The sequence below is a fragment of the Haliotis asinina genome, chromosome 3 (genome assembly GCF_037392515.1).
Source record: "Haliotis asinina isolate JCU_RB_2024 chromosome 3, JCU_Hal_asi_v2, whole genome shotgun sequence".
NCBI classification, from domain to species: domain Eukaryota; kingdom Metazoa; phylum Mollusca; class Gastropoda; order Lepetellida; family Haliotidae; genus Haliotis; species Haliotis asinina.
In genome coordinates, this window is record NC_090282.1 from 49,014,659 (window position 1) to 49,038,484 (window position 23,826).

Consider the following 23,826-nt stretch of genomic DNA (forward strand, 5'->3'; position numbering starts at 1 on the left):
GTTCAGCAAATTAGTTGCTTGTTGCTTTTTCCCGCACTCTACTAGCAGGGCACCTGAACGTAAGCATCTAATGTTCTTCACATCCCCTGCAATACCTTCAATACCCTTGGATACAGCAAAGGGGTTCAACTTCAAGGGTGTCTTGTCTTGAGTCTCAATTACAATGAAACGTGGCCAATACTCAATCGATGCAGGCGGTCTATGGTCAGTATCAACAGGGTCAGTATCAAGTGGACGTTTGGGTGTTTTTTTGTTTTTTTTGTTGTTTTTTTTTTGGGGGGGGTCATAAGCCATGGTTAGTTTAATTTGGTTCATCATCCGAGCTCCCGACCCACCACGGAGTATCACAAGGACAATGCTAAAGTAAGCGGGCCTCCAGGTTACAGCACCAAGGATACTCGGATGACATACTCCAGCAGAAGAATTAAAACATTAATAATTCTACCAGATTGGCCCATGAGCCACCGCCTTCTGGGCATACGACTCTAGGCAAAAACATGAATTAGTAAAATTTGAAATTCACAGAGGATCCAAAAATCGGCCAAGACCTAATAATATACATACTACGATTCTCAAAATTTTGTGCAACATCACATACAGTAATGCTCAGGGCTTGGCGTGACCAGCCGATTGGTTAAACCGGGCCCATTCAACCTCCCGTCTAGGTGAAGTCAGGGCCGAAGTGGTGTGTTGAGCAATAGGAACACTGGTCCTGCTCTCATTGCCCTCAACCACCAGGATCCCCTCCTCCACCGACACAGGGCCGCAACCCACGGCAAACGGGTTGGTGGACCAAATATCCCCCCGGGTCCACTGCTGGGGTGTCGGCGAGCTCTTAGCATTACCCAGCACCCACCACGAGGAGGGGCTCGCCACGGTTGCTCTCTATAAGGAAGTGGAAACATCAATCTGCTGTTCTATGTGAGCAATGAAGCGCTCTTATAATATAGTATCAATTGATATTTCAAATTTCTTCCCAATGTTTTCTCTTTATGCAACCTTATTCCTTTAATCATATATATCCCCTACCGAAACTGTCACGATTTTCTATGTATCTATATACAAGTACATGTATATCTATATACTTCAAACATGTGAAATTTATGCCTTGCCATGTGTAATGTATCTAAGAACTTAAATGGAATAATGACAAAAAGGTTACAATACGTTCGCGAGTTTGATATGAAGATTCCTTCAGATGCATATTTGCGTATTTTACTCCAAAAAAAATCACATTGCTCAATTAATAACAAATACGGGATTTACAAAATTAATAAGAATCACCTAAAACCCAATACCTCTATAATACATTGCGTACTTTATTCAGTTAACTGAACTTGCTTGCGTATGATAATTTGTTGTGGCGCCAAAACTCTATAACGGCGTTAGCAAATGTTAAGTGATGGTTATATATACATATACATGTACTATTATTGTCGCAGGCACTCTCCAGAGTTTACTGTAGTAGTTTCGTGGTTTCATGTTGAGTGTTTGAAAATGGTTTCCAACTATTTGGCAATACAAGAATTGCTAAAAACTAAGACCTATTGAGACGCATTTATATTTATGTATTTAACATTCTACCACGACTCAAGAACATACTGGATTCTGATTGGTTGTTTAGAAAAATCAGACGGCATCAATTCTGGATTGACACTCTCTGATTTTAGGCAGTTTCACCGCGCATTAATTAACAAGTCTTATTGTGTGAACTACTTCCATTTGACCACAATGATGGCGGGTCATAACAAAAACAACTCCATGGATTCGACGCTGACTCGGGAATTTGCCACACAGATCTATGCAGTTCGACATTTTTGGATTGAACATGCGTTTGATTTCAAGGCGCTTCACTGCGCATGTATATACAAGATTGCCGCTTGACCACCAACATGACTGATATGAACACAACAGTGATGGAAATGTTGATACAAACATTTATTCAAACTCAAAAAATACAATTATATGATATTTCCTCCACAATTCTATGGGAATTTCACTATCGTATTACCATCTATTACAAAAACATCCAATTACAATACACAGCCCCTAACATAAACAATATCTAACACATAAATCAGAATGCCTTGCCAAAATACACCCCTATCTATACAAAATAGCGCAGCAAAACGTTAGTAAACATCTACCTACCTGAAATATAGTATATTTGTTTCCATTTAGAATGAGAAATTCGCAAGATAACGGTTCTGGCGAAACATCATATTTAAGCTACTCATACTCCATGTCACAATAATATCTATAGAATCTATGTAAAAAATTGAATCACCGGAGTTCTGCTCTGCCATCATCCCCGCAAGGCAGTCACTGTTATGTTTGTACACTTTGAGAATAGCTTGGCCTCAATCCATCCATGATGAAAACAACGTTAATCGCATGTACACAAGTTTTGACAAAACGGCACTGTCACTCTTTTGCCGCATGCCGGGGTGAAGACAAGTATACACTGACGTCTCTTATTCTCGCGGTACCTACGAATATCAGCTGAAAAAATAATATAAACAGTTCTTTTCGTATGTATGCTTGTTGTTTTTAAATGAAGAGATTCTCCCTCTAACATCTACATCTATCAACTGCTTGATCCATCAAGTGAATTACCACACTTGAGCTCGATGAAAAGCATGGTCGGCCGCCGCTGGCTTTTCGAGGCGTCTCCTATTCTCGCGGTACAACGAGAAAGTAACGTTATTAGGTGTAAGGAAGGGCGGGGGAAAGTTCAGCCTGGTTCCCTGGGTCTGATGCGCCTGCGCTAACGCTCCGAACCAGGCAACCACTGCCACATGGCGGCGTTCACTGCAGGGAGACGCGCCATACATTTACTATAGAAAAATCCGAGGACGGGTGGCTAGAAGTTTTTCATAGCATTTTCATCGAAACTATGGCAAAATGTACGTCACCAGAACAACGGCCATCTGTACTTTCAGTGTTGGAAAACATTATTTAAGCAGTTTCGAGACACGAAAATCGTCGTTACATAGGCTATATGTAAACAATGACACACCTCCTACTTTCATCACCGACATGAGCTTTGAGGTTACACAACACCAAATGTTTTCCCATAGACTTCTATAGTAACCTTACATTTTTTAAAATAATAGCCGGGCTATCAACAGCCATTCCATGTACACATGGGCACAGTCTGGCCTCTAAGCTACAATAAAACACAAGTTGTGGCCAACTTGTCCGGCACATTTGCCAAGCACAGGAAGCGGAACACATCAACCCCCAGCTCAGCACCGAATGTCACCTACTTCAAAATATATGTACACACATAAGCATAACCCATGGTGATAAAAATGACAGCACTAAATACTTAAAATTGTGGTCAGTTTTAATAACAGGGTGGATGTGCTTTTAAAACACATACACATCTTACACTATTTCATCCAATCACAGCTGTCACAGGCCTCTGTCCGTTTGAGTTGTTTCCATACGGTCCTCGCTCGGGCAGCATGTGATATTGATATAGTGTAGTGGAACCTGTAGAAAAAATTATCTGCATCTGCACTAGGCCAATCTGTGTTTTATGTACTGTATATACATGTAACTTCTCAGAAAAAAAATAAAACTGCATGAAACCTCAATATTTTTTTCTGTCTAACATATCTATTATGGCAAAAGAATAAAGAGATCTGCTGCACTGATAGAGGTGTAAGAGTTACATCATGTCTACTTCATCAAAGCTTTGCAAAAATGCATTTCTGCTTTCATAGAGAAAGTTTTCAAATCATGTATATACCATGGGAGTTTACTCCTATTTCACAAAAGAAGGGGGTCATGGGTTGATTTCATACATGACTGGGGTTGCCTAGATCATATCAACCCAGAATATATTTTGAACGACCAAAATCATGGAATACAGGCCAGAAATTGCAGAGATTTCACATTAAGCAGCTTTAGCATCTTGACATATGTAAGGCTGGTTGATGAAGTTTGTCAGAAAGTATTAAGTGAGGAGATGCATAATGCCTAGCTGTCTGGAACACTGATCAGAGTACCCTGCCGCCTGTTCGTCGATCAAGGCAAATGACCCCTTAAACAGATGAAATCACTTTTAGACCACAGTATGATAGGAACTTATGCTTGAATCTATTGATTCATCAAGCTAAGACTTTAAAACACTTCCTGGAAATCAAAACTATTTACTGTGTATTGTTTTCAGGTTGTTAGACTTGACAGTTTCATGTATAAGCCAGTTTAGAGGGTACAAAGTGAAAATATCCTCATAATTTTAAAACTTTATTGGTTAACCTGCCCAAAACTGAATTTTTCTATTCACAGTTAACAGTATTTGACAGTATCAGCTAAAAACAGTGTTTCTCTGCAATAATTTATGGGTTACTGGGTGACAAGAAGACATATTGTATATGGGTAAACAAGGGAGATAATTTAAAGACATCACACACTCTCAAGTCAATAAAATTTGTGGTCAGACCCACTCTACAAGGGTCAGTTGTTATCATTTACATCTAATCAACTTCTTGGGTTCATGTACAGCCCTTAATTCATGTCTGGCAAAAAGAAATACTGCACAGTGAGGCATTAAGAGAGCATGGTCAGAAACTTCTAATGGATGACGATGACCGAGTGGTGGAAGTTACCAGTCAGACATTGTGGTGTTTTAACTGGACTGGGGTATTTAAATGTACTGTATGTACCTACATATCCAAGTACTGCAACTGCTACAAAGTGGTAAGACATATCGAAGAAAAGGGCGTGTGCTTGATTAGACGCAGTCAACAACAGACTTCAGACCGGCTTGTCGAAATACCACATTGGATGTGAAGGCTTCTGTTTCTGCTGTATGTGTGCATACACACCTCCCCATTCATCAACAGGCATTCTGCAAGCTGAAAATAATGTTGCTATTATATTCAATGTCAAATCATAAAATCCAAAACAGCAATGAGACAGTTGTAGATAAAACAAAAAATAATTTTGAAAGTCATATGTGTTAAAAAGGGGGATTTTTTTTAAAAAAAGAAAGAAAATTAAGTTGATTCACATGCAAAAGGGGTCACACAGAAAGAATTGACCATATGCTTCAATGTTTACATTTAAAACAAGGGTTTGTGACATGTTCTGGTGTGCAGTGAACATATTTCATGATTTTCTTATCATTTAGCTTTAATTTGACCCTCAGGGGATTGCCTCAGACACTCACATTGTTATAATAGTGTTGAGTTTGGCTTACTTTGTTGTCAAATTCATCAGTTCCAACATATTTAGAAGCAGGTAACCATTAATCAAGGGTTGAACTCACCATAGGCGTCTATTACCACTGTTGGACCTCAAAACGAAGCAACGTTCATATTCACAACACTAGAACAATCTATTCCACTCAAAACAGCCCAATCTTTACTCCCATTACCTTTAAATTTGCCTCCACATTAATACTGACTTGTTTCCATGGTGAAATAAACACAGGAAAGCATGTAAAGTATGAATTACTGAAATGTGCTGGAACCCTTGTAGAAAAAATTATCTGCATCTGCACTAGGCCAATCTGTGATTTATGTACTGTATATACATGTAACTTCTCAGAAAAAAAATAAAACTGCATGAAACCTCAATATTTTTTTCTGTCTAACATATCTATTATGGCAAAAGAATAAAGAGATTTGCTGCACTGATAGAGGTGTAAGAGTTACATCATGTCTACTTCATCAAAGCTTTGCAAAAATGCATTTCTGCTTTCATAGAGAAAGTTTTCAAATCATGTATATACCATGGGAGTTTACTCCTATTTCACAAAAGAAGGGGGTCATGGGTTGATTTCATACATGACTGGGGTTGCCTAGATCATATCAACCCAGAATATATTTTGAACGACCAAAATCATGGAATACAGGCCAGAAATGGCAGAGATTTCACATTAAGCAGCTTTAGCATCTTGACATATGTAAGGCTGGTTGATGAAGTTTGTCAGAAAGTATTAAGTGAGGAGATGCATAATGCCTAGTTGTCTGGAACACTGATCAGAGTACCCTGCCGCCTGTTCGTCGATCAAGGCAAATGACCCCTTAAACAGATGAAATCACTTTTAGACCACAGTATGATAGGAACTTATGCTTGAATCTATTGATTCATCAAGCTAAGACTTTAAAACACTTCCTGGAAATCAAAACTATTTACTGTGTATTGTTTTCAGGTTGTTAGACTTGACAGTTTCATGTATAAGCCAGTTTAGAGGGTACAAAGTGAAAATATCCTCATAATTTTAAAACTTTATTGGTTAACCTGCCCAAAACTGAATTTTTCTATTCACAGTTAACAGTATTTGACAGTATCAGCTAAAAACAGTGTTTCTCTGCAATAATTTATGGGTTACTGGGTGACAAGAAGACATATTGTATATGGGTAAACAAGGGAGATAATTTAAAGACATCACACACTCTCAAGTCAATAAAATTTGTGGTCAGACCCACTCTACAAGGGTCAGTTGTTATCATTTACATCTAATCAACTTCTTGGGTTCATGTACAGCCCTTAATTCATGTCTGGCAAAAAGAAATACTGCACAGTGAGGCATTAAGAGAGCATGGTCAGAAACTTCTAATGGATGACGATGACCGAGTGGTGGAAGTTACCAGTCAGACATTGTGGTGTTTTAACTGGACTGGGGTATTTAAATGTACTGTATGTACCTACATATCCAAGTACTGCAACTGCTACAAAGTGGTAAGACATATCGAAGAAAAGGGCGTGTGCTTGATTAGACGCAGTCAACAACAGACTTCAGACCGGCTTGTCGAAATACCACATTGGATGTGAAGGCTTCTGTTTCTGCTGTATGTGTGCATACACACCTCCCCATTCATCAACAGGCATTCTGCAAGCTGAAAATAATGTTGCTATTATATTCAATGTCAAATCATAAAATCCAAAACAGCAATGAGACAGTTGTAGATAAAACAAAAAATAATTTTGAAAGTCATATGTGTTAAAAAGGGGGATTTTTTTTAAAAAAAGAAAGAAAATTAAGTTGATTCACATGCAAAAGGGGTCACACAGAAAGAATTGACCATATGCTTCAATGTTTACATTTAAAACAAGGGTTTGTGACATGTTCTGGTGTGCAGTGAACATATTTCATGATTTTCTTATCATTTAGCTTTAATTTGACCCTCAGGGGATTGCCTCAGACACTCACATTGTTATAATAGTGTTGAGTTTGGCTTACTTTGTTGTCAAATTCATCAGTTCCAACAAATTTAGAAGCAGGTAACCATTAATCAAGGGTTGAACTCACCATAGGCGTCTATTACCACTGTTGGACCTCAAAACGAAGCAACGTTCATATTCACAACACTAGAACAATCTATTCCACTCAAAACAGCCCAATCTTTACTCCCATTACCTTTAAATTTGCCTCCACATTAATACTGACTTGTTTCCATGGTGAAATAAACACAGGAAAGCATGTAAAGTATGAATTACTGAAATGTGCTGGAACCCTACAGGTTACACAACACCAAATGTTTTCCCATAGACTTCTATAGTAACCTTACATTTTTTTAAATAATAGCCAGGCTATCAACAGCCATTCCATGTACACATGGGCACAGTCTGGCCTCTAAGCTACAATAAAACACAAGTTGTGGCCAACTTGTCCGGCACATTTGCCAAGCACAGGAAGCGGAACACATCAACCCCCAGCTCTGCACCGAATGTCACCTACTTCAAAATATATGTACACACATAAGCATAACCCATGGTGATAAAAATGACAGCACTAAATACTTAAAATTGTGGTCAGTTTTAATAACAGGGTGGATGTGCTTTTAAAACACATACACATCTTACACTATTTCATCCAATCACAGCTGTCACAGGCCTCTGTCCGTTTGAGTTGTTTCCATACGGTCCTCGCTCGGGCAGCATGTGATATTGATATAGTGTAGTGGAACCTTGATATTTCGTGTCAGCTCGCTATTACCATGAAATCGTACAAATAAAACACAGATCTGAACGACCACACTGATTGGAAATAGTTAGCATCTTCATTTTAGCACGTTTGATGACGAAAATATCGCCCATTACATCCCGTGTCATCCATCGCGTCAGGGTAGGTTTAGCGGATATATTTTTTGACGGCCTTGTGAAACTACAATGTAAAGCGCTTAGACTGATATGAATGAGGTTAATGACAGCTAGGGTTTGGTATTCTGATATTTAGCCTCTACAAAAGAAAATGAAACAGTTAACGTATACGCCAGTATCATTCAGAAATGTTTATGATTATAATAAACATAGTGAATCAAATTTTCAATCTACAAAAATACACACACATATACAGCTCAAAAAATGAATTTGGTACTTTATATTCCTAAACTGAATACACAAAAGTAATGGTATCATTAGTATGTTAATACACTGGCATACATATAAGGGAAGAACTTATAAGATAGATAAACATTCCAATGTTACTGAACTGTTGAATTAAGGGTGATTTTTTCCTATGAAACCTGTCATGAGAACTGTATTTTTTGTGGCTTGAAGCCAGTATCAGTGTACTTTGATTATTTTGAGCATGATAACCCTGGTGTTCTTAGAGTACATCTGATACAAATCATCTGACACGAGCAATTATTCAGATAGATATCATTTAATAAATAAAATAAAAAAGTTAAAGGCTGCTCTGGACTTTTTGCTTTACTTTATTATACTTTACATCAGTGCATGCATACATAAATTAACTCACATCAGTGATTTTGCTTTTGAATTTTGAGTAATTTGCTCAGTACTTGTTAACCAGTTCATTATTGTGATTATATTTTTTTCACATCTTAATTTTATGGTGTGTATCTAGAAATTATATCTTGATGTAGATACTGGGTAGTATGTTAAAACCTAAACTTATTTGTACTAAAGCACTAACTACTCTTGGTGACACAGTAAAAAGGATGTTATGGCATTGTACACATATCCAAAGAAAGATGAAAATAAAATAACCTCAAGATTAATATGATATTTAATGCTATGATTGTTCCTATGGTGTGTAAGTGTGCAGAAGTATAGGAGACCTCATGCCGTAAAATTATTGAAGATGTACAGCAATAACGTGTGAAAGGTTTCTCAAAACTGCAAACAATGCTAATGTTTGAGGAGAATGTGGCAGAACCCCTATTCAAGATAAAAAGCTTGTGCACACCACAAGGGCTATAAGGTATTGGTGCAGACTACTGTAACTGGATGAACCCAAACTGTCTCGCCAGGATGGGCTGCTCATTAAAATATTCTGTTTAGATTTGAATTTGAACATATGTGATTAGCACAAGGTGTGAAGATAATTATTCACTTTTCGAAACAAAGATCATTTTAAAACCTACAGCAACAATGATGTAGTTCTATCAATAGTTTGTCTGATTCCTTCTATTAACAGCATTTTAAATCACTGTTAAATGTGGAAAAGAATCTTACATTGCCTATCCCTATACACTTTAGACCACCCACGGTTCTTTTCAGGTGTAGTAGGTTTAAACTTCCAGTTGATTTTGGAAGATACACAAATGTCCCAAACACTGAATGACTGTAAATTTTGTATATTTTTGTATATTAAGGGGAAGATATTTTGTTGAATATGCATGTATTGCTTGTATGTGACCACTACTCAACCATAAGAATTTTGTATGTATCTTCAACAATTATATGTACAGTCCTGCATTATAACATTTTTAGAGCTGAGTGCAGCCTTAAACAACAAACCAACCAACATCTTTTATCTGAAAACTTTGACAGACAGACCTCTGATGCTGTAGATAACTCATGTCTATATTTATGTTAAAAAGCCAAGGGAATTGTAATAGATTGCTTCACTGACATGCAATCCAGCATTGCTTCACTGTCATGCAATCCAGCATTGTCTGTATTAAACTGTTTATTGTGATTTTAGTAACAAGAGGTAACAAAATTGAATGTATCCCTCTCCCCACCCCTCCCCAACCCCAGATATAGCTACAGTGTTTTTATGTAATAGGAAATGGACACATTATGAAATATCAGTGACTGTTTTTTTTACTTAACATGTCTTCAACAAACATGAGCCCCATCTTGGAGTGTTGTGTATCAGTGTCTTTTAGACAAGCACAGTTTCCTTTTATGAATGGGCTCTTTCAAAACAAGCTAATACACACGCAGTTTTCCTATTGTATACAAAACTGTAGCTATATATGGGTTGGGGAATTGGGTATATTCAATGTTATATATAATGCTCCAATATGTAATCAACCTCCCAGTAGCATCACCCAGATATTGCCATACCATGAGTACTGTTAAACTTTTGAAGATCAATGCAACTATGATGTGGCCCAGTGTTATATTGAAATCATATATACCAAATGAATACCAATAATATACCAAATGAATACAAATAATAAATGCAAAAACATTGTTGAGTGAATCATTTACGTGTTTCAAAAGTGTTAGATCTAATTATTATTACTTATAGTAATGTAACGTAAAAACCATTTTCTAGTTACAATGACTTGGCTTTCAGTTTGTTTCCAACACACATAACAGGAGAGAATAGGACCAAATCAACGAATTACACGTCATCAAATTGCCCAAAGATGAAGATGCTAACTATTTCCAATCAGTGTGGTCGTTCAGATCTATGTTTTATGTGTACGATATCGTGGTAATAGCGAGCTGACACGAAATATCAAAGCACATGTCGGTGATGAAAGTAGGTGTGTCATTGTTTACATATAGCCTATGTAACGACGATTTTCGTGTCTCGAAACTGCTCAAATAACGTTTTCCAACACTGAAAGTACAGGTGGCCGTTGTTCTGGTGACGTACACTTTGCCATAGTATCGATGAAAATGCTATGAAAAACTTCTAGCCACCCGTCCTCGGATTTTTCTATAGTAAATGTATGGCGCGTCTCCCTGCAGTGAACGCCGCCATGTGGCAGTGGTTGCCTGGGTCAGTGTTGGAGCGTTAGCGCAGGCGCATCAGACCCAGGGAACCAGGCTGTATTACCTCGCCTCGCATCCCTTGCTGGATCACGCAGTGTCTTTCGCAGAGCGAGGAAGTTCGATTTTAATTGGTTCATGGTAGAATGGAGATAAATGTATTGTGATTGAAAATCAGAGACATGCTGTACTCAATTGATGGCGAATAAATATTACAATTGAAATCTCACGCTGCGCGTTCGGTTCCAACTGAAATGTAGTCGCCATCAATTCAGTACAGCATGTCTCTGATTTTCAAACACAGTAGGTTTATCTCCTAAATCTCCTGATCGGCTACTCCATGATGGTTACCCAGGGTCAGGTTATGACGAACTACTTTTCTGAGTAAAATTCATTGATAAGTTACTCTTGCTTCTATAGAACATAATCCTGTTACTCGGGCAATCACCTTAACACCTAACTGTTATTTTCCCGATTGCAACATAAATTGGTATTTATACAATAAAACACAATGAGAATAAATTAAACACAAATCTAGTTGTTCTAATGCCTTTTATTAAAACTCTTAACTCTAGTTTAAGTTTTTCTAGTTTCTGACTCGAAAAATTAGTAATACGCGTACCTGTGCATTAAAGATCCTCTTTCCAGCTCCGAGCTACGTATACTATGTGATTTCAGGCTTATGTCACTCATCACACTCAGCACCAAAACACTCATTGGAACAATGTGCAATATAGAACGTCAGCAAGGGTTCAAGGGTGCAAATGGCAACACGGGAACTGGGACGGGTTGATCTAGACTATACCGCGTAAGTCACTGCTTAAGATATCCTCAAACACAGAATAATGCAAATTCCATGCCCTCTTAACCTGCAGGATGTAATCAACTCACATTTCACGCTGCCAACACCGTAACATCAGTAACATTCAAAGTGACAGTCTCTGGTCCGAAAACGGAAAGACTGTCGATTTTTTAGCGGCGTTTAACGATTCGCTCCATTGTTTCTTAATATAATGATAGAAAATTGATCATGATGATAGATTAGCTATTCACCGAGGTTCCCTGCTTATTTACAGTTGCCCGTCGTGTTTCTCCGAAACGCTGGCGTGTATAGTGTGCTTTCCCATCAGCTAACAAGACCATGCAGTTATCGCCATTTCTGAATGTTTCATGTTATTCACCAAATGTGACATAAATGCAGTAACAAAGCTATTTTGTTTCAAACCTTGATATACTGAAGAAATTTTATAATTGGAATTTGTTTTGAAAACAAGAAATATTAAAGAACAAACCTCGTTCTCATTGTGAATGTTGACGGATGCTGTAAGCTGATTGTATGGCCGCTTTATTCGCCTCGAGTAGGGAATGGCGGAGCCACAAGCAGAGATTTGTCAATGGCATCCGGAGAGAAAGGAACGATTCTCGTTTTTCTGAACGACTTTTTGAACCTAGCGGGCAAACAAACCTGGTCAGTAGAGTGTCTCAGAACAAAAGGGAATCGAGCTATCCCTATTAACATCTGACTGTTGACAAATCCCAGCTTGGTAGGTACGTTTGTGAATTTAACCTGTAATGGGCCAAAAAATTTAAACATCAAGGGGCTGCAATATGTGGGTAGTATATGGTGGGAGGCATAAGCAATTCTGTTATTTCTCAACTGCACACTCTTACGAGTTCAAGCTTAATATGGCAATCGTGGATGTCGAGAACGTGGAGAACAGGCCTCTCATGTCCACAATTGGAAACGAACAAACTCGCTGTCGAAATATCCTCTCTTAGAGCAGGGAGGCAATCAGTATAATTTCTATGTGACGGTGATTTGGTGAAAATAAGCATAGCTGGCACCCCATGCCAATGGCACATACACAAACAGTGGCCTTTCGAACACCTCACCACCCCATTTTGAAAATGACTTATGGTCACATTGAACTTTTTGTGTGAGTTTTTTTTCTGTGTTTTTTTTTTGTCTTTAGATTTGAGGAGGGGAGGGGGGTGTAATTTTTTTGCGTTGGCGTAGCAATTGAAGGAGTTCCTCTCAAAATCCCTGCCCGTCGCTCCTGAAGCTCAGAGTAAACAGATTACCATGATCTAAACTACCATCCCATGCTCGGAATACATCTCAGCCTTTACGACTTCCCTACAATAATCGAAAGGAATGATCGACTGATAGAACGGAGATAACGGGAAACATTGGCTGGATATCAAAGGCGCCGACAATACTTTATCAGACGATAATGTGCACTTTTTGCATTACGTCACAATGTGTTGACGTCGCTGTGACATTCCAGTCTGCCCCCTCGTGATCAAACTTTTTACATTACGTCACAATGTAACCGTCGTCATGATGAATGTCAGTTGTCATCGCCTCGAACAGCCTTCCACAGTAACATGCGTAAATTGCTTCGTCGCATCCCGTTTCTTGGTTTGCAGTCGCATCTAGCAGCTAACATCACCGGTGGAAACATTATGTTTATGTTTTCCGAAAGATAAAATGCCTCATAGTTCGACTCAAAACATTACCGCCACACGGTCATGCTTGCAATGTTTTCATTCCCACAATGCAATCGTGGAATGTCGCATGACTAGTCAGCTTCAGCTGAATGTACTGATCTAAACTCTCGTTGGTAGAAGAAATGAGACGGTCATTTTGCCTTGTATGGTTTACGAGAATCACAGATGTAATTAAAATGATCTACAGAAAATATTTAACCCGAACATAAACCTGCACGAAACTGTTCATCATTTGTTTTTCTAGTAACGCTTGTCTTAACCCCCTGGATGCCACAGGGACATATATGTCCCTCCTCTTCACCCCTCACTTTGAAGTCGAAAAAAATTCTAAATATACCACGCATATATAAATACTTCACAGTTTTGAATTCAGCGGAAAATTCCCAGTTTCTTGATACCATCCACTATTATCTCAGACCAAGCGAAAGTGCTTAAAATCGCCTTTCAAAATAGGCTTCTTCGTAAATGTCGCCATTTTTCAAACTGTACAAAATCGAGATTCACAGCGATATTTGCAGTATGTTTTGAAATGTGAAAATCGGATAATTACTGGGAGTAATGAATTTCAAAAATAGCATATTAATGATCACTGATATCAAGTTTTCATGTAACCCGGAATGATAATTCTGAAACGTCACCGATGTACCCAGAATCGGTTGGGATGTTTTCGAAAATACACTTACACGAACGCCGAAGTGCGCTTTCCGCCATATTGGATAGTGTTTACTAAATCACGTTTCGAGAAGGCCGGTATTGAGAAGCCCATTACATCATGTATACTTCATAGTTAGCTGCGACAAATGCATCATTGAATTCCCCATATATCTTAGAATCAAATTACAAATGGTCTTTGTCACCAATACCAACTGTCTAGACAAAACGAAACGAAATATACTTTGTATGAAAACGAACGCTGTGCTCGAAAGACAGCGCTTGACTGAAATGTAAACAAAGAAAAAATCCAATTTTACAATGCGTAGCATTTTCGGAAATTTCCTAACATCCAGCCCTCTAATCATTGCTTACAATAGCTCAATACGCTTAGTATATTCAGGGGAAGAGTATCGTGGCAAAAAATAGCAAATTGAAAATAGATACAATGAAATAATTTGGTAATTCATAAGAAACTGTCAAACTTTTAGTGCAGCGTGACGCCATGACTGACGCAAAATCACGCAGAACGACAACGGTACTTATCGGCATTTCTGGGATCTTCCGTCATTTACAATGTAAACGATAAGAACATATCACAATACACAGATAGTCAGAATAATTCTGATTACTTACATCTCACATTTATATACAAAAGATGCCTGAATCAAGCAAAATGTCGTCGCAAAATCCTGTGTACCCTTCTCAGCGAAGCCGCCATTTTGAAAGAAATCGGTCATCGGTAGTGATGTCATACGTCAACATTGTTGCACATATTAGGCAATTTCTTTGAGGTGAAGGTCGGTTGAACAAGAGTAAACACAATGCCCATACCATTCCGATTGCACTTTTAGTATTGTGATGTATATTTTGCGCATCGTTCAGATATTTTTTCATGAAACCAGGGAGCCTATATAGAGAGTATCCCTGATGAAACTGATTTCAGTATCTATATATATCCATGTTCAACACCATATCATGTGTGGATATAAGGTATCCGTTTTTATTCTTTGAAAGCTTTTGATTGTTTGAATAATATTTACATGGGAAACTGTCTAAGTAAGTGTATTATACCACATTTTAAGCCTCTACACAAGTGTTGGAAGATCACACGTAACCATTACTGCAACATGTGCTTTAGTTCCCGTGATGTGCAAAATTCAATACGTTGGGACAAATATTGCAGTTTCATATGAACAGGTTAATAAACAACGATTTAATTCCAACTTATAAGTAAAACGGATAATATTAATGAAAATGATTTGTACATTTTATCAAATGTAGGGGCACACATACTACTATTTAAAGGAATTGTCTTGTTCATTGTATTGGTTCGTGTCGTTTTTATAGACAAAACTATTATGAATATTAATTGACCAGGTGCGAGTTTGTCAAAACGTTTCATGATTCATTATCATTGTTTTTCGATAATAAAGTCAATTCAAATGCGATTAAAATATATCTGATGGCAGAATGTCTAACTCAAACAATATTTATACGGAAATTGTTAAAAATATATACATCAGGTCAAGTCTTAATTTGGACAAGCATTACGTCCATTTTCTAATACTTCTTTACTGAAACATCGATCTCTTTGTACCTTTCATTGCATACTTATGAAGGGAATTGATTTCATAATCATGAGAAGAAAAGTCTTTTTCCTAAATGAATACTCAATGAACATTCAGGTGTTGTGAAATTTTCATTTATGCTAAATTGATACTAGGCAGGTGCGCGTGTTGCTCACAATAAGATATGTAGTAAAACCGTGTAATTGTTGATATATTCAGGACACTATTTCAGTGATAATACCATTCATTTTATATTTTGGCTGAAAAGTGTTGAATTCTGACACAGAAGCCGAAATCTTTTACACATTGAGTGGAAATTAGGGTTAGATATATACTAATCAGCAACCAGAGTAGTCTTTTTCCGACGTCACAAAATGCACAAAACATGCTGTGACGTCAACTAAAATGTCGCATTATTTTCAGTTATTTCATTACGTTTGAAAATGTGACTGTTACTCCGTTAATAATGATGGAAAATTAATAAAAATACATATACACAAACAGGAGAATATGGGAATCTAAGAACTAAAATATGTATCGGATAGGGACATCCAAATCGCTATTGCCTGATTTTTGATGTAGTACACTTGCATCTTTTCTTACAGATTGTGAAACTACCAAAAGGTATCCTCTCACATTGGGGACATTTGTGTTGGAATAGTTTGGTTCACTGTGAACAAAACATCACGAAAATATACTGTCCATATCCACAGCAAATTCTCTCCATGTGATCGGAGTTACATTGACCTAATGTAAACCATAGCTGAGTTATGCCCCCTTATCTTTATACGTGCATGACCTCTCTGTCGACGTTTGACGTCATAGTAGAAAATCGATTTTTGACATTTATTGCGGGTCATTTTTGATTTTGTGAGTATGACGTTATGCATTAGCACATACATCCATTTCATATACACTTATGTCGTTCAGATATCAAGCTGTATTTTCTTCGCTGACACTTCCCGTAAAGATGCCAAATTAAAAAAATCGTAGCAGAGTGCTTTTATTGGTGCATGATAAAAAACTGAGAAATTTACTGTTTTTGAACACACACAAAAGTTTTTGACAACTTTTAGCAGTGGCTCTTTCTCAAACCCCTGAGGTAGCCGCAATTATATTTATACCAACGGATAGGAAATCAAATATCCTACATGTCTGTGCAATTTCATAGCCGTACGTAGATCCAGGGCCACGCGAGCGCAAATCTCGCACAACGTTCACTTTTCAAACTTTATGAAAATGTGCGCCTGAAAAAAAACTCGGCATCCAGGGGGTTAACGTAGGGACTGACACGTCAAAAGAACAGCGCGTCAGTTAGCCCTGTGCGGGGATTTAGGTCACAGACACCGTCGTTTGTTTTCTGCCATAGGTTAATCGAAATTATGCTTAGAAATTATTAAATACGGCATCTTAGAAAAGAAATACAGTTGATCTACTACCATGTATAGTGTAATAAAGCACACTTTCGCCTTGAACTATTATATCGTTAAAGCACTCGGACGCAATTCGATATTATGTACTTTTCATTTTTTTTGTCTTTGTGAACTTGTTAGGATGTCAAGTTAATTAAGTTTAGTCTCAGATGGATATATTATGTGCGCTTCTTTGAGTTTCTTCTATGACCCTCAGTCACAGAAGAGTTACATCTCTCATAAACAAATCAAAACACGTTTAAGAGAGTGGTTGACGTCGATATCGTGAACTGCTGTGTGTATGTTAGGCTTGCATTAAAATGTACTGAAACAGAAGGCAACCTTGTCTTTTCAGAGAGCCTAGTCATAATGTCAACATTACTATGGTTCGGTTTCTTTAGGGATAAAGTTGGTTGGAAGCGTTGTGAATCTAATCTAGAGATTGAATACCTTCTGCGCGTAGTTGTCAGGACTGCACAGTAACACACAACATCAAAAGGCGAGCGTCCCTCTTGTATCTCTATCACTGTCACTGTCAGCCGCATCCATTCGCGTCCTCCCGCACAAACATATTGTCACTGCCATGCCTCCGTGGTTTCCTATGTACGAGTCAAATGCACTTCCCAGAATCTGAACACAATAGGCTTGAAATCGTCTTCATTCGAGGTTGTAGGGTGTGTTTTCATACCCAATTTCGGTGGTGTCTTCAACATAAACATCGAATGTCGAATGGGAATTCCAAGCCGAGATGAGAAGGCGTCACTGGCATCCTGCGCAAAGCGTCGCCGAATTATTTACAGTAGCTCGTCCTCCGATGAAGAACATTAAGCTCAACTATCTAAGACATACAGATCCCTGTTATTCACATTCATCTTTGCTGTTGGGTTTGTCGATCTTAATTAAATGCTCCCTATAATCTTCTTTGTGAACACTTCTTAGCATGACGACTAGCCCGACAGTGACGTTCAGGCAAGATCTTTAGGTCACGTAGTCAAGTTCAAAATATTTACACTTCACAAGTGTTTTGATGATTACATTATTGCTTTTGTAAACAAATCCTCAACTGGAAGAATTAAGTTTTGATTGCGACTTGATTCTGCCTTCATTTGTTTATTTTCTTGTGATTAGGCGCCGCATAAGAAATACATTGCCTCTACGCAGCGTACGTTTTCCTGAAGTGAAGCGGTTGACATTCCAATCACCAATATGATGTATTAATCCGCGTTACAAGATTCTATATAGGAAAGCAAAATATTGCTTTATTTTAACGATATTTTCATTTTTAGGACGTGGATAATAAACAGGATACAAAACTCGTTCCCCTTTCATATCAAGTTTATGTCCCGAGTGACATAATTTTGGTTTGTCACTCGCTAAGGCTCATCACTCGGGACATAAACTTGATATGAAAGGGGAAGTTTGTTTAATATCCTATAATTATTTTTCCCACACGATAAGGGTTCAATACAGATCCCCTCTTCATTGAAGTGACAGCTGACACTATGACGTCGACACCCATAACTGCGTTCTGACATCACACTGCATGTGACATCACAATCCACATGGAAGAGTACAGTGTAAGTGAAGTTGAAAACTTGAACTGTTAATTAGTATACATAATGATGATTACGTTATGCTAGATATTAGTGCTGAAACTTGAATTGTTAATACTCAATGAATGCTGATATGATTATGCAATGTTTACTTGATAGTAGACGTGTCAAAATGAATACATGAAGATAATAGGCTTCACGTGTATCAAGAGTTCATCAAAACTTAAAGGGGCACTGATGCGGAGCGAATAATGTTTCTCGCCAACGGTCTAATTACGAAACCAAACTGCAAATTGGTCAGCGCCCGCTCCCTCGAACGTGACGGACAAAGGGACTGGGTTCCTGTCCATATTAGCAGAATTTCTTCACCTAAACAGTCAAGAGGCCGGATGCCCATCATATGCCATTATTTAAAAATATCCACGGTATTCCTTGTCTGATCGTAACCAAATATCCCAGCAGTGTAGTTTTTTTCGGATGCTTGGATGGTATAGTGACTGATCCAATTTGATCCTATTTCTATCCTCGATATTCAATCATGTTACGTGAAAATATGATGTCTACAGGCACGTAGCAAGCCATTTGTTTCAGTCCGAAAGATTACAAAGCTTTATATTTAGGTAGTTTTGAGTGTTAGTTCAGCTGTGATAGTAAATATACGTAAATTTTGGTAGCTATGGTAGCTACCCTGGTTTATTATTTATAATAATAAAAACACACAGTTGATTTATTTGAATTCGTAAACTAAAAACGATGACTTTGCCTTTGGTAGAGAAATCTGAAAATTTTCTTACGTCAAAAAAAACCAAATTATTACACCTATTTACCCAAGTACACAGCAAATGCCAGTATGTATTCCTTATGTAACGAAGTTCCGTTGGTATCCTCAAAACAGTTTCGGCCCATAGGTGTTTTCAGACGGCATGCGACACAGAGATTACATCTTCCTTGCTGTAACTCGCGTTTGATGGTGTAAACCTACACGTGTTATTTGTCATCATTCGTTGGATGGTCAGTTAATGAATTTATAACAGGTATAATTATTAGTACCATCACTTCGGTTACTCAACAAAGGTTCCCATTTTCCATTTCTCCTGTCTGGTGTAAATACTCAACATTATAAATTAAGGTCTGTAATGGCAAATGTATTGTATGTTATGTAATATGCGCCAGTCTTTGTTATTGCTCGAAAGCACCATTTTGTTTGTTCAAATTTTCTGTTTAATGCGACATTTGACAACATTCCAGGTACATGTAATCGAAACCAGACCAGTTAATGAGTATCCTTGAGCATCGATCCTTGTAATCGAGATACGATTACTTACAATAGCCCAGTCAGTGAACGTGAAAACCCGATCCTGTTAGTCATTGTCCATCTATTCAATCATCGTTAAGTAGAAGAACTAATTCAAACCGGATCTTTTATGGGGTGTCTTCCCGTTTCGTGGACCTTCCAGATTCTTTGATCTGGGTTGTTGGATTAACGCCTGGGTGTCACTGAAATTTGGATTCAGGTGCGAAATGTGGTCACCAATTAATTGGTGAGAAGTGTTCACCTACTCACTGTCACCATATGCAAAACTGAGTTAATAATACTCAATAATACTAATTAATCAAATCATTTTGCACATATAAGCCTTGGTCATGTGTGTTTCAAACATTTTCACAATGGCAAATGCACAGTTAGAACACTATTTCCTTCCTACTTCTAGAGGTATGTATGGGCGGTTTCATCTATAGAGGAAGAGAGAAGGTTGGGTTTCCTGGCAATGCCAAAAACCTGAATGCCATTCCACAGTGTCTACGATCAATGATATTGTGACAAAACTACCATCACCACACAACCATGAGACGAGTGAAGTGAAACTTCAGGTATAAGTTTCCATATAATCAATAATACATTTAGCATTCATTTAGTCTTGGTTTATGGATGGTTTGAATAGGATCATCATTATCTCTGTATCATAATCTTTTAATGACATTTTTTTTTATTTTCAGTTACTGTTGAAGAAAACCCTCGAAGAAGTGAAGATGAAAGCCAGATCGACCCTGACACCTTTACCACAACTCTACAACGAGGAACTTATGAGTCTCAGGGAAGGTCCCAGGACGAACAATCATCTCGAGGGCTGGCATGGCAAGATAAAGGAACTTTTTGCAATGGGAACCATGCATGCCATGGAATATGCAGACACAGCCTCTCATTTGCTAAAGTTTACATGAAAAATTTTCCATAATAATTTCTTTATAGTAGCTAGGTGTCATATAATATAATATGTTTTCTCTTATTATTTTTATTATAATATAAAATACAGACGTACCATCACACTTTTATAATTACAATTTAAGAAAAGATGTCCATCATATTTCCTATAATATATATTGTATATTGTAACACCTTGATGCATGTTTATTGCCATGATCATGTTCATATGTCATAATAGATGAATGAATCTAAGTGAATCTGTCTTTCGTTTTCTTTCGTTCCAGTATAATCCAGGTTACTGTCACAACATTCTAATCCTATTGTTACCAGTCATTGATGCATGTGGGTCGACTTGCTTTTTGTTTTTACGCGACTCAAAAGGTCCACGAAACAGGAATAAACCCTTTTATGGGTTCAACAGATTTGTGAATGTACGAGAATGGGTAAATGACATAGTTAGTGGTACTGCTCCCGTGTGTGCCTGGTGGTAAATAGCAATTCCTAGCTTTCACGAAGGATAACGCGACAACGAAGGTCGGTAGCACGTAAAAGTAAACAAAAGCGTCTTTCATCAAGCCACTGAAACCCAATGTATTGTGACCGTGAAGGGACAGTGTAGAATAGGCCTTCAACAACCCATGCTTGCCTTACAAGGCGATTCTGCTTGTCGTAAGAGGTGACTAACGGGATCGGGTGGTCTGGCTCGCTGACTTGGTTGACACATGTCATCGGGTCCAAAATTGAGCAGATCGATGCTCATGCTGTCGATCACTGGACTGTCTGGTCCAGACTCGATTATTAACAGACCATCGCTATATAGCTGGAATACTGCTGAGTGCGACGTAAAACTAAACTCACTCACCTATGCTCCCTCGAGTCTGTGCATGTGTGATCCCTCTTTGACGTCGCCGGGGAAGAATCAATATTCCTCATTTATGGCAAACCATTTCTACACTGAATCTATACCGTTATACAAAAGGTCACAAATCCATTTGTTTATACGATTATGTCGTTTAGATATCAGACAGCATGTTGGTCGTTCACAATTTCCGTGAGGGTGCCAAATGTGAAAAGCTCGTACTTTTGTAAGTGTGGTGGCATTTGCTGATTAACGCATAACAATATTTCTGCGAATACTTTGCTGTGTATATGTGGCCGGCTCCTTACAACGAATAAACTGCTAGTTGGTTTGAGGACATTTTATTCTCGTAAGGTAGATGAGTACACAAACCACTCTGCAACATTTGACACATTATGAATGGACAGCAAAATCATTCATTCGAGGAGAGTGGTTCTGTGGTTAAAGCGACATTCTTGAGCATGATTCTTCATTAGCAAAGACGATGTCGTCCACAAGCTCTCGTGTCACTGCGAGGATTAAACATTTTTTTTAATATATAAAAACTTTGAGATGACCCTCAACTTGAAACGCTTGACAGTACAATATATCTAGATATTGTACTGTGAAGCGTTTTAAGTCCAAGGTGATCTCAAAATTGTTTATAGTTTTAAAAAAAATCTTTAATCCTTGCAATGACACGAGGGCCTGTGGTGTCGTCCAGCTCAACTCTAAACTAAAAGGCCAAAGAAGTCTTTTCGAGGTAAGGTCAAGCACGATACGTTATTCGTTTGGTCTTCTCACAGTAAGTACTTGTAGACTGTCACCACTGTTGCATCTAGTAATCTATCTTATTACTCGCCCGTTGAAGATACTGCAGTGTAATATTTTCACTTCAGTATTACGCTAGTGTAATACCGCTCAAGACGTATGGCGTCAAAATGGTTCAAGATTGTGACGTCACAATGCTAATGTTCATGTCGCGATTTTACTAGACCTTGCTTGACTTGAAAGCTGAGTGTCCTCACACTATAGGCAATTTCGCCGCAGTTTCTGTCAATTTATGTTGGCGAGTAATAAACAGAATACTAAACTCGCTTCCGTGAAATACCATTTTCATTAAACTCGTTAAAGATTTAGTATCATACTCGCTTTCGCTCGTTTGATACCAAATCATTAACTCGTTTAATAAAAATGGTATTACACGTTTAGTATCCTCTGTTGCCGTCGCCGCTTGGCGAATAGTGCTATGCATCTATTGGTTGGGGACAGTCTTATTTGGCTCCAGACGCATACACAAATAACGTTATTAACACGGGAAATTTTGACAAAGTTTTACCAATATTTTATAACAGTATGTGTTATTGAAAACTTGAAATTTACAGACCAACTGACCACGTTCCTCAATGTTAAACCCGTCAAGGGTCACTGTGATAACGAGCATCAGACTTAATCCGCGACCGGTATCAGTAACAGAGCCAAGTACATGTATCTGTCTACAACTGTTCACGCTGGTCAAATCACGTGCGTGGCACGTACACTTTCGTGGCATACTCACGATTGGCCATCGATGCCTTGGTTCCTCGAAATGACATAATCTGAAGTTCATAATAACAACGATATCGTAAGCTTTATCTGTAAACGCGATTATCTGCGATGGCTGAATTAGTATTATATAATACGGATGACAGTCACAAATCAGGGGGTGACTGTCTAGTAAGTTTTATCTACATTTATTGTATTACGTTGTGAATACTATGCTATTTTGTAACTGTGCACAATGTAGATTGTTTAAACGCACCCTTGTGGCTTGATGTGTAGTGAATTTAATAATTACATTGCATTGTCTACTTTGGAATGTGTACCGTGATTAATGTAGTATGTATAACGAATCTACGTATAATGTTTATATTCTTTAATTGTAACATGTTACTATTAAATTATCATGTAAAATCACCCTGTGACTGCTGTACAATAAACTGCTTCTTTACTTACTAAGTTGTTTTGTTATGCGTGGATTGGTACAGTCATGTCTCTTGCCAAGTGAGCCAATTCCCCGAACTCGCGATTTAATAACATCACAAATGTGACATTCGGCAACATGGCGATGCGTTCGTGTGTTATTTCCTCAGTGGAAACATAAATA

At 38.0% G+C, this 23,826-nt stretch overlaps 1 long non-coding RNA gene across 2 annotated transcripts; it reads right to left on the reverse strand.

Annotated features, from left to right (window-relative positions):
* Nucleotides 1-1,984: 1,984 nt before the first annotated feature.
* On the reverse strand, nt 1,985-8,466 carry LOC137276892 (uncharacterized). Of its 2 annotated transcripts, none has more exons than XR_010956588.1 (4): nt 7,825-8,466; nt 6,670-6,857; nt 4,677-4,868; nt 1,985-3,498 (listed from the first exon to the last, which is right to left on the reverse strand). It is a non-coding gene; the product is annotated as an uncharacterized lncRNA (long non-coding RNA). The 2 variants fall into 2 exon arrangements; XR_010956587.1 differs by having other exon boundaries at nt 6,666-6,857.
* Between the last annotated feature and the right edge of the window lie 15,360 nt (nt 8,467-23,826).